At 45.1% G+C, this 12,267-nt stretch overlaps 1 protein-coding gene across 1 annotated transcript in view; it reads right to left on the bottom strand.

Moving 5' to 3' along the window:
• CCDC71 (coiled-coil domain containing 71) overlaps window positions 1–4,822 on the bottom strand; it is a 28,411-nt gene extending 23,589 nt beyond the window's left edge. The window contains exon 1 of the mRNA XM_079963784.1: window positions 4,722–4,822. The gene's annotated coding sequence lies outside the window, so the exon portion shown is untranslated. The remainder of the gene's footprint in view (window positions 1–4,721) is intronic.
• Between the last annotated feature and the right edge of the window lie 7,445 nt (window positions 4,823–12,267).

The following is a 12,267-nucleotide window of genomic DNA, read 5'->3' on the forward strand; positions in this document are numbered from 1 at the left end:
ACTTCAGACATGACGCTTGCCAAACTAGTTGGGCCTCACCGTTGCGCCACATTAATTGAGTGTTCACCCCAGAGCACACCCAACACTAGCCTGCGGCTCAACTTTTTATGTGGATGGGTTGGTAAAAAAAATCAGGCTTTTGTTAGTCAATATAGGTCCCCTGAATAATATTTTGAGAACCAATATTATACTGGATCTTCCAGGCTGGCTAGAATCCAGATGTCAGCTGGAACATGGCATTTTATAAGAGGGCATATGGACTGCCTGATTTAACCAGTCCATGGTTTTTAAACATGTATGTTGAAAATCTAGCTCACACTCCTATCTGTAAAACAACAACCACTTAACATTTACAGTGGTACCTCTGGTTACATACACTTCAGGTTACATACGCTTCAGGTTACAGACTCCACTAACCCAGAAATAGTGCTTCAGGTTAAGAACTTTGCTTCAGGATGAGAACAGAAACCTTGCTCCGGCGGTGCGGCAGCAGCAGGAGGCCCCATTAGCTAAAGTGGTGCTTCAGGTTAAGAACAGTTTCAGGTTAAGAACGGACCTCCGGAACAAATTAAGTACGTAACCAGAGGTACCACTGTATATGTAACTAGAACACAATGCCAGTGTTAGAAACTCACAATATATAAGCTAGGCACCAAATGGCTCCTTAAACCATTGTTGTAGTTGCCAAAATGGAATGTTCAGTTGCCATTTTTGGCTCCAATGATGGACTGACTGAGATTGATTATCAGTTAACCATCTGGCTGGTTCAAACAACAACCTTGAGCTAATTTCAGAAATAGACTGGAAAGAGAAGTTGCTGAGTTGCAACTTATTACCAAACTTAAAACCATGGAGAGACCCGGTCTGAATAGAGACATTGGATTCTTATCTCATTATACACGATAAAGCTATTTTTAGGCATCTCACCCTTGCTTTTTTCCTGTAAGACCAATTGCAGTCATTAACAGGCGTCAACAGGTTAACCACTCCTATCAGCCAATCACCCATTCCCACCCCCACCCTCTCACTATATATAAGGGTCTGGTGACTTCTGTTTCAGTGTATCTGGAGAAGTGTGCATGCACATGAAAGCTCATACCAAGAACAAACTTAGTTGGTCTCTAAGGTGCTACTGGAAGGAATTTTTTAAAACCTTGAGCTAGATTAGTGAGAACTTAAAGAAGAAAAGTCACTTGATCCAGGGACTGTCTACACATATTGGCCTATTTTTTTTTTTCCTATTCCTACCTCTTTTTCCTTTCCCCATATGAACTGACCCAGACCCTGCACTCATCATGTGATACCTTTCTTTGTGTGTCTAGAGGGTGGCAACATGAGAACAGGCCTTTTCTGCGGTGGCTCCCCACTTGTAGAATGCTCTCCCCGGGTTGACTCGCCTGGCACCTTCATTAGATATCTTTAGGTGCCAGGCAAACAGTTTCCTCTATAACCAAGCCTTTGGTCTTTAACTATAAGTGGCCTTTTAGAAGTGGGTGGCATGTTTTTAATATATTTCTCTTTCCTCTTGTGGGGTGTGTTGTCTATTTGTTTGGACGCAGGTGGCGCTGTGGGTAAAAGCCTCAGCGCCTAGGGCCTGCCGATCGAAAGGTCGGCGGTTCGAATCCCTGCGGCGGGGTGCGCTCCCGCTGCTCGGTCCCAGTGCCTGCCAACCTAGCAGTTCGAAAGCACCTCCGGGTGCAAGTAGATAAATAGGGACCGCTTACCAGCGGGAAGGTAAACGGCGTTTCCGTGTGCGGCTCTGGCTCTGGCTCTGGCCAGAGCAGCGATGTCACGCTGGCCACGTGACCCGGAAGTGTCTCCGGACAGCGCTGGCCCCTGGCCTCTTAAGTGAGATGGGCGCACAACCCCAGAGTCTGTCAAGACTGGCCCGTACGGGCAGGGGTACCTTTACCTTTTAATTCGCTTTGGGTTGCCCTGGGCAAGCTAAAGTGAATCAACAATTGAATAAATAAACAAGAAGAGCGCTGCTGGATCAGGCCAGCAACCCTTCTAGCAATCCCATTCTCACACTGGCCAACCCAATGTCTATGGAAAGCCTGCAAGCTGGACCTCCCTCAGCACATCACTCTTGCCAGTAACCGGTATTCGGAGGCATACTGCCTCCAACAGTGGAGGTACAACAGGGAACTACATTTATTTCAGCAATGCTTTGCCAAGGTCCCCCATATTATTTTTTGCAAGCTGGTAAAATACAGTCTAGATGGTACTGTGTTAGGTGGATCTGTGGCTAGTTGATGGACTGTAGAGTTGTCATACGTCCGGGAAAACCTGGACATGCCCTCTTTTGGAGGGCCAACATGCCCATCTGGGTGGATTTTTACATTTTAAAGGACATGTTGAGGTTTGGTTTTTAAAATTTTGGGGGGGGAGTTGAGGTTTTTTTTTGGGGGGGCGCGCTGTGCCCTGGAAGCAGAAGTGCTGCAGCAGAGCAAGGCCACTGCAGCAAAGATCAGATAGGAGCAGGGGTCCTGCTTCTGCTCAGGCCTCTTTTTTGCTGTTCAAGATATGGCAATCCTAATGAACTGTCCCAAAAGACCACTAATCAACATCTCACCACCCTGAAAAGAAGTGACATGGTGGAGTGACGCATGGTTCCGTCCCAGGCTCGTAACATTTGACATCTTTATAAATAATATGTATGAAGGAGATGCTCATCAAATTTGCAGGTGACAACAAACTGGGCTGGATAGCTAATATCTTAGAAGGTGGAAACCAAATCTAAGATGATCTTGACAGAATGGAGAACTGGGCCAAAGACAGCTATTTCAACGGCAGTGAATATAAAAACTTTGAATTGACAAGGCAACTTTGGACAAGTTGCTACTAGCCTCAGGTCCTTTATTTATAAAATGGAAATTGCTTCATATGGTTGCTTCAAAAATAACGTGTGGGGCATGAAGGCCTTTATACAAAAGGGGTACAGAAATCAATAATCTCATTCCCAAAGTAATTGCATTCAGACTTATAGGCTGAGAAACCAATTAAAACACAGAACCCAACCCAAAATGAACCACGAAACATCACTCACTCTGGAGCACCCAATGCATTTTTCAAACTTAAAATGCTGCAACTTATCATACAAAGGAATGCTAGAAGCAAGCAAAGCCAGCAGCAACTGGAGTCTTAAGGCTACGATCCTAATCACACTTCTAAGGAGCATGATTAGTAAGCAGAGGAGGATTTACTTTAAAGTTTACCTGCACAGGATTGCAATGTTAAGAAAAATGAGCAGGTGTCAATGGCCACAAACCAGAAATGGAAACTTGCAACATGGAAAGGTTTATGATCCTCATATAAATGGAATAGAAACCATGCATCAGAAATCTTAAGAAAATTGGCTGGCCTTAAAAGAAGGAACAGCCCAGAATTTACATTAAGATGACAAGTTGGGAACAGGTGACCAGGCAGAGAAAAGCGGTTGGGCCATTCCTGGCTTTAATAAGTAACCATTACTCATTAATGGCCTTTTAACTTATTATAGTAACCTGTAATACATGTAATGCTTACTTCTGGTATTATTTTTCCAGCTTTTGTTTTAGAACACAAGCTAGGGACTACAACTACACCGAGTTGTTAATTTTGTCAGCCTCTTCAAGAACTTTGAACGCTAAAAGTTGTTTTTCGATATACAAAATAAGTATCCACAAAGAAGCATATCCTCTTAGCTCCCTTCGACTTTGCCAGATATGCTCCTTAGCTGGGAAGAGAACACGCAAATAACCCTAAACAAATGTTTCCAATCATCTTAATTAAGCATCTCACAGTAGTGACCGAGAGCTGCAAAAAAGTTTGTAACTGTTGGTTTGTGAGTGCACACTGAGCGTCCTTTTTCTGTAGCTGCTACAGGACTAGTTTTCCCTCATTTAAAAAGCCACAAACACCACCTGCAGAAGAGCGCAACAAAGTCTCCAGGAACTGGGACATAAACCTGCGCTCCTGATCCCAAACGAGCATCTGGCTACCTGTTGAGATGCTTATCATGAATGTGCATATTTGGTGCAAATTGTGCGGGGAAACGACTGATATACCAGCATGACCGAGGCCACTCCAAGGGAAGCCAGCAAAGGGTAGCAGGCATTTAAAGAGCTGGCTCCCTCCGCTTCTGCTGCAAATATTCCCCACCCCACCCCACCTTTGTAACAAACGGAACCTCGGGCAACAACGCAGGTTTGAAACGCGGCGCGGGGAGTAAAGTAAAGCTGGATTTACAGCCTCTCCTAAGGCGAGGACGGGTCCCCTAAGCCCGGCCCTACTCGGTGGCAGCAGAGATTGGGAGGGGCTCGGCGGGATCCATCCCTGCAGCTGTTGCAGGGGCAGGATCGGGGCCGACAGGCACTGGAGCCACAACATCGAGGGTCTCCCAGGGGGATCTTTGGGGGGGGTGGGAAGAGAAGCAGCCCCGGAATAAAAGGCGGGCGGGGCTCGGTGGGGTGGGATAAGGCCCTGGGGGGGTGCAAGGGAGAGGCTGCTGCAGCGAAGGATACCAGCAAAGCCAGTGGCGGAGGGCCGGTCCTGCGACTCCCCCTCGGGGGAAGGAGGGAGCAAAGGGCGGGGCATCCCATGGCTGGACGGAGAAGGGCCACGCGGGGGGGGGGGCGGGGGAGAAAGCGGACTGGGAGCCGGGCAGGGAGCCACCCGAGCCCCGAGTTCGAATCCCGACTGCAGCGCCGCTGCCCGGCGGCGCCGGCCCCGCAACCTACCGGCCGCCGCGGGACCCAGCAAAAGCCGCTGCGCCGTTCCAGCCCCTGCAACATGGCCGCCCGCGGAGCGCCGGAAATACGAGGCCACTTCCGCTTCCGGCCCCCGCCGAGGACGGCCCCGCCCACCCTCCAGATTTATCACCTGGGCAACGCCCCCCCCTCCGCCGCTGGCGGCCACGCCCACGGTCGAGTCTTTCCCCCTGGCCACGCCCACGTGGCGCGTCCGTGGCTCCGCCCACTCCCCGAGGCCACGCCCACCCAAAGACCCCCGCCTACCCTGCTGGAGCCGCGTGCACAGATAATCACTCCATTCTCCTCCATCCATCTGTTAGTGGCTAACCATTTGGCTTGCATCTCATTGAGGCACCACAGTGGCCTCTTCCTTCCAGTTAATTTCAAAATGTTCATAGTCTTCTCCACCTTCCCCCTCCTATGTCCAAGCACTTTTGGAGGCCCCTTCTCCAAATCCGCAATATTCCTGGCATGCTTCTTCCATGAACTCCAATAAATTATTTCTCTCAGCAGCACTCCATCTGCTTTCTTTGCCCTTCTCTCAGATTCCCCATGTCCTCCAACTAGTAATAAAAATAATTTATACCTCACACATCTGGCCAACCAAGGACAACAGTTCTTCCCACAATAACACTCTCCCCTAAATTCCTCTAAAGATTCGTTTCCTGAAAGCTCGAGTTTTGTGGTGATCGCTTTGAAATGTAACGCAGGCCCCTGATTTTGACTTCTCAATCAGTCCACCACCTTTCACGTTCAAACAAGATGTCCCGTTTAGTGTGCTATCACAGCACTTTGGTAACCAAAAATCAAAGCCCCTGAACCGAGTTAAGACTTTTAACAGACAGTGTTTCCTGATGGGGATCTTATATCACAAAGCAGGTCGTTCAGATCTGATCTTTCCATGTAAGTGCTTGGCCAATCAGTTTCCACGCATTTTTGTTTTTTTCAGATGGCCATTTATTGCTTTTTAGTTACGCGCCAACCATACCAATGGGCAAAGTTTGACTGAGTGTATACGAGTTGTGTTTTTCAGTTTCGCCAATCACTCCTTCCCTGTCTCGGCTATCATTTTCCATTCTGGGCATATGTACAGGTATTTCTGTATCTCTGTGTACACAAACCTTTGTTTTTTTTTAAAAAAAATTAAATTGCAGCAAATGTTACCAGCCTTATCTAGGCAGTTGCTCTTTCACAAGAGGCAAAATGGAAGCTTGTGCTTTTTTGTGGGGGACGCAATAGCTATTCCAATATGTGTGGTTTTTGGTTGTTGTTTTTTTATGTGATACTGAAGTCTTGTGCAAGAGTGCAAATGTGATAAAGTGTATTTAAAACACACATTTTTATTTATTTATTTTAGGCACTGCTGCAATTTTGGTTGCCCAGGTAGTCCTCCAGTTTTACTGTGCAGATATCTTAAATAATATTTCCTGTGAACTGGGCATGTGTCAATCAGTAGAAGTGGGTTTCATTCCTTTGGTGCTGAAAGCCAGTGAAAACAAAGGTTATTCTCAGGTGATGAGCAAACAGAAGTTGGGTGTGGAGAGATAATTTGAAACATTGCCTCACATTACAAACCGCCCACTCCCCAAAAATGTACTATTTTTACTTATTGGATTTTTTCCAGCAAGGAGAATTTTTATTAATTTCTTTATTTTTTAAAGCACAGGTTGGTATTTTGATGACACATAACATCGTGCGGATTCTGCAAAACATTTGTGGACATGAGCAACACGAATTTTGCAATAAACTTCCCTCTGGAAGCATTCAAACTGTACAGATAACTTGAAGGGGGGAAAACACTACCAAGTCACAAGATCACACTTATGATGAATGGTGTGTTGTTCCTATAATAAAAGATAACAAACGATAGTTTACAGAAATGGAAAAGTTACAAATTACTGGTAATAGGAAAACTGATTTATGATCACTCAAATGAGGAAATGGATTTAATTATAACCCAGGACGGGAGGACCTGTACTTTGAACATAACAAGCATGAATAATGATCTGTTAAGAATAAACATATAGGGAGCAGGATGTGTTCTTATAGAGGACAAGGCAGACTGTAATTTCAGAATGTTCATTAAAGCTTCGGCTGACTAGAATGACTCAGGAATAACTTTACTAATTCCACTGGACAGACAGGGGACCCAGGGAATCAATTCACTGAGCGACTTCCCAACCAATCTCCATTCTTCCCCTCATAATTATTGGCCAATATGTCAAATCTTCTTAGAAATCTTCTGCCCAAGGTATATTATAAGATTACAAGCTTTGTGTTATTATTGAACCCATTGTTGAGTCCATATGCGGTTGTAGGTTGAACTGAACGACTTTAATGTGCATGGGTGTCAGTGAGTGGACATGTATAGTAAAAGGTAAAGGACCTCTGTCCAGTAGAAGGTGATTATGGGATGTGGCGCTCATCTCCGCTTTCAAGCCAAGGGAGCTGGCATTTGTCCACAGACAGCTTTCCGGGTCATGTGGCCAGCAGGACTAAACGGCTTCTGGCACAACGGGACACCGTGACGGAAACCAGAGCACACGGAAACTCTGTTTACCTTTCCACCACAGCGGTACCTATTTATCTACTTGCACTGGCATGCTTTCAAACTGCTGGGTTGGCAGGAGTTGGGACCAAGCAACAGGCGCTCGGACTGTCACAAGGATTCGAACCACCGACCTTCTGATCAGCAAGCACAAGTGGTTTAGAGCACCGCGCCACCTGCATCCCTGGACACATATGAACAATAAGGCACTGTGCAGCCTGCCAATGTACACACTGAAATGGCTCATACATTTGGGGGGGGGGGTTGATAAAGTTGTTGAGCTATTCAGATGTCCTTTAATCAAAATAATACCATTAATCCAAGGAACAAACACACTCACGTGGCGTAAATCAGAGAAGAGGCTGCAGTAATTTGTAATTGATGAAGTGCTGCGGGGAGCTAGTCTTGGGGCAGGTGGTCCGCCTTGGGATTGAGAAAAGAGGCATTAACTGTGTCCTTGTTTCCAGCTGTGAAATGTTGCAGGGTGTGTGACACTGAAACATCCACCTAAATTAATTTTGAGCTGCCAGGGAATGCTAAGTTCTTCTTAGAACATGACTCATCTCTCCCTGTCTTCTCCAGTTAGGCCAACTGCTAATAGGAAAGCCAGGATAATTGTGAAGCATGAATATTTCAAGACCCTCAAAATGGCAGTCTGCTTGCCTGAGGCAACTCCTAACTGCCAAGATCTTTCCAGCGTGTCAACTGGCAATGTTTGCTCCTCCCTCCCACCAGAAAAACAGCAGCAGGAACAAAACTGTGGGATATGAACAGCTAAGGTCAAATGTGGAAAGACGAGCCTGTTGAACTTCCCACATTTATTTATTCATCGTACGTTTATCGCTCCCTGCAGCCATATTCCCATGGGTGGCAGCTTACAAAAGGGGTGGTTTGTCTCCCTATCCAGACTCAAGTTTTTCTCCTTTCCTTTCGCCTTAGTAGGATAAAAAGAGAGCCCTGCTGGATCAGGCCAAAGATCAATCTAGTCCACCATCCTGTTTCAAAAAGAGGTCAGTCAGATGAATCTCAAAAGCCCATAGAAGAGTCTGAGGGCAACAGCTATCCCCTGAGGCAACCAACATGATGTCCTCCAGATTTTGATGGACTCCCATCATCCCTGACCATAGTGGGGGCTGACGGGAACTGGACATCAGGTGGTGTTGTAGAAAAGAGGACAAGAACAAGCATAGACTTAGTTGGCTCTGTCTGCCACTGGCTCTGGCTCCCCTCATGGTTGGCCTCCATGTCTTCTTCTCCACCAGTCCCAATGGGCACAAGGCAATCCTGGGGCATTAGCATATTTCATCCTCTTTCACTTTTATATTTACACCTTTAGCTCTTGACTTGCGAGAACTTTTAACCCCACCATCTGAGTCACCTTTGTTTCGTCTTGGGGAAGTCCAGATTATTTTGTTTTAGATTACAGGAGACTTTTGATGATGACAAAGCTTTGGGAGCTGTGGGTTAAAGGCATCTTCTAAAACGAAACTGGCGGAAAGCGCTACTTAGTCAATACAGATTTTACATCCCACTCAGTGTGATTCAGCACCAGGGAATTCACAGCTTGTCTTATTTTATTATTTTTAAACTGCCCTAGGTGGAATTTTCAGGCAAGGAAGCCTGTCAAATAATTACTACTTGGCGAGTTGGCCACACAACATTCGAGGAGACAGATTGAAGGATGTGGCAGGAGAACACACATTCGGTTAATGTTCTGGTCCTACATGCATTCTGGGTGAAGGAGGGTTGAGGAATGAGGGGTGATCATTGTTTAGCACATTATTGTACTCTGATTGCTACCTACTTTTGAAAATCGATGAAACAAATATTATTTTTAAAAGGATGTGATTCCTGAAAGCCTCCCTAAATTATTAAAAACTACTCAGCTCTCCCGCTCTCCCAAGGGCTAGGCCTACAATTCTTGAGGTTTGTTCATACACAGATTGTGGTTAGGGAATTTGCTACCAGCCTGACAGGCTTTCCTGGCAATACCATCTAGTGCAGTGAGTGTTAAGCTTCAATCCACCACAATGCCCTGGTGTGCCCTGGAGTCAGGGGCATTCTGGGAAATTGAGCAGCAACCAGACTTGGCTACCCAGCCCCTGGTGGGGTATTAAAACAGCACTGGACCCTGCTAGTGGTGGGTCCCTGGCAGCTGCACAAAGATGTGATGTGTTGATATCAGGCTTGTTTTCTGGAATGTTCCACAGGCTACTGAATGGAATCAGAGCAGGGAGAAGATCTTGATGGTCTAGGAAGGCTACGTCTGCTCAGTTATCTCAGAAGCTCCTCACACTTTGCACGGTAGCTATCCAGTACCTAATTTCTAGAAAAATGGAAGATGGGTTTTATGTCTGACTGCAAGCAGCACCTCTCTGATTTGGATGCCTTCTGCCCCCTAATTTCTGCTGTGTGGCAACTCTCTAATTTAGTCAGTGGCGAGAAAAGTGCACTTCACATCTGCTCAGGATCACTTCCAACTCTTCCGAGGTCATGATGTGATAGGGTCCAGCTCTGGCATGGAAAACAGATTGTGAGGCTGAGTATCAGAACAAATTAAGCCCTTAATGCTCTCCCTCAACTTCAGCTGCAGAGAAATTTGAATCTATTTATTTCAAGTATGGCAAAAACATGATCTGAAGAATCATACAGGAAGAGATAAAAATAGCTCAGTAGCTTTTCCATTTATGATTCCAGTTTGCCCGTCTAAATGGTTCAGCTGTACATGTCCTTGTTCCTATCTCACATACAGAGCATCCCTCTTGCCACCCACAACCAGGAAATTATTCTGTCTGGCAGGTAGATGACACTTCATACCTACAATCTTGCCTCTTGCTCCCTGTGAACATGTCAAGATATCATGTATGTCAGCCTTTGCCAACCTCCTTCCCTTCACCCTCCAGATGTTTTGAACTACAACTCCCATCAGCCATGATGGGAGTTGTAGTCTAAAACATCTGGAGGGTGCCAAGTGGCTGTTCTGTGACTTTACATGTTCACACCTGAGTAACTAGCCTCTGTCTAGATGAGGGTGTTAAGTATGACTCTTTAATGCACATTGAAATTGGAGATATATAATGCGTCTGTATAGTATATTGTGAAGTATGGTTGGAAATTTCCATGAATTTAGAGAAGAGCCTATCTGGTTAATCATTAGTGGGGATGTATCTCTGTGGCTTAGTCACAGGGTCATCAGCTCGCAGTCACATGAAAAGGATTGTATTTCAGGTCTATGCATATGCTAACTCATAGGCATCCATGTTGGGTGCTGTGTCTCTTTGTTCTAAGCTGCTGAAGAGAATGGATGTGATTTTATCTATCTCCAGCAAAACTGCCTGAGGCTGAAAGAGACTGCAACGGAGCTCTGATTTTAGCTCAGAATGCAAGTTATTTGTAATCTAAGTTTTTATGCCTTGTGCTGTGAGTTGTGTAAGGAATAAGCAACTAAGTGAATGTAATTTTATTTGTTTAAAATTGTTTAAAGTTAAGTTCTGTGAGTAAAGCTTTTTGAACCGTACTTTTGGACTGGATAATTTTTATTTCAATACAAGAGTCAGTTTTGTTCATCCAGCGGTTTCCACATGTATGAGATTATTAGAGGGTACCAGACTCACTTTTATCTAGCGGTGGGGGAGAAATTAGATTCAGTTAACACTTAAAGGTACAGTACCAGAACAGACATCACAGCCCTTTCACACAAAAATCTACTCTCTGTCTGTCAGTGGCTTTCCAGAGATACAGCCAGAGGTCCATCCCATTTTTGACCCAATATATCAGGGATTGAATTTTGATATAATCTGTGTGCAAAGCATGTTTCTGTGTGCAAAGCATGTATCGATATCTACTAAGGTAATACTATTTCAAGATCTAGTAAGGTCAGCCACTTAGGGGTGGCCAAAACTGTCAACTTTGGATTATCTGTTTCACATTTTTCCAGTTTTCAGCTCTCCACATTTCTGTATCTCTCTCTGTGTGTAGTCCTTAGGAAAACTCACCACCATTTTAGTGCAAATATTTCCTAATGCACACATTGACCTTATGCAATCTTGCTTAATAAACACATTTTTGCAAAGCAACTTTCCCTAATTTTTTAATATTACTTTTTATGAAGATGTGCGTTTTTATGCACACTTTATCTGGTGTATGCATATTTGTTGTGCCCATTACTTGGCTGGAGAACTGCACTGTAAAATTCAGAGGAGCGTGGCTTGCGAAAGAGAGGGATTGTTAAAGGTGAAGCAGGAGGGAAATGAAATGCGCAAAACCGACGCACAGTGATAATAATGTACTTAACAGTGATGATTCACAAGGCAGAGGCATGAGCTAATAATCTCTGTTTAGTCCCTCTGAACTTCATTTTTTTTCACATACATACACATACACCCACACACATACCCAACAACCATGTCTATATGAACTTATAGCCCAGAATATAAAAATTTATTCAGCTAATGAATTCCTAACTCTAGCCTACAGAATTTTGCCATAATATATTTGTTAGTCTTTAGGCAGTTCACAAGCATGTAAAAATGCAAGTAGATAAATAGGTACCACCCCGGCAGGAAGGTAAACGGCATTTCTGTGCGCTGCTCTGGTTCACCAGAAGCGGCTTAGTCATCATGCTGGCCACATGACCCGGAAACTGTACGCCAGCTCCCTCGGTCTATAGAGCGAGATGAGCGTGCAACCCCAGAGTCATCCACAACTGGACCTAAGGGTTGTTGGTTTCTGTTTCCTTCACTGTGCAGTGAAATGCTTGTCACGGGACATTGTTTTGTATTCCACAGTCAGAGTACTGTTGGGTTCCCACGGGAATGGGAGACTGGATGTGACGTTCACTGGTTTCCTGTTTTTCACTGTTCTCTCGGTGTTCTTTGTTTCCGAGAGGAGTTGCTTCTCTGCTCTTGCAAAGGAAAGATGCATGTTTGTATTCTCTCAGCATAGAAGTGTAAATAAAGTTAAGAATGTGGCACATACCGCTTATCC

The sequence above is a fragment of the Podarcis cretensis genome (assembly GCF_951804945.1).
Source record: "Podarcis cretensis genome assembly, chromosome: 2".
Classification (NCBI taxonomy): domain Eukaryota; kingdom Metazoa; phylum Chordata; class Lepidosauria; order Squamata; family Lacertidae; genus Podarcis; species Podarcis cretensis.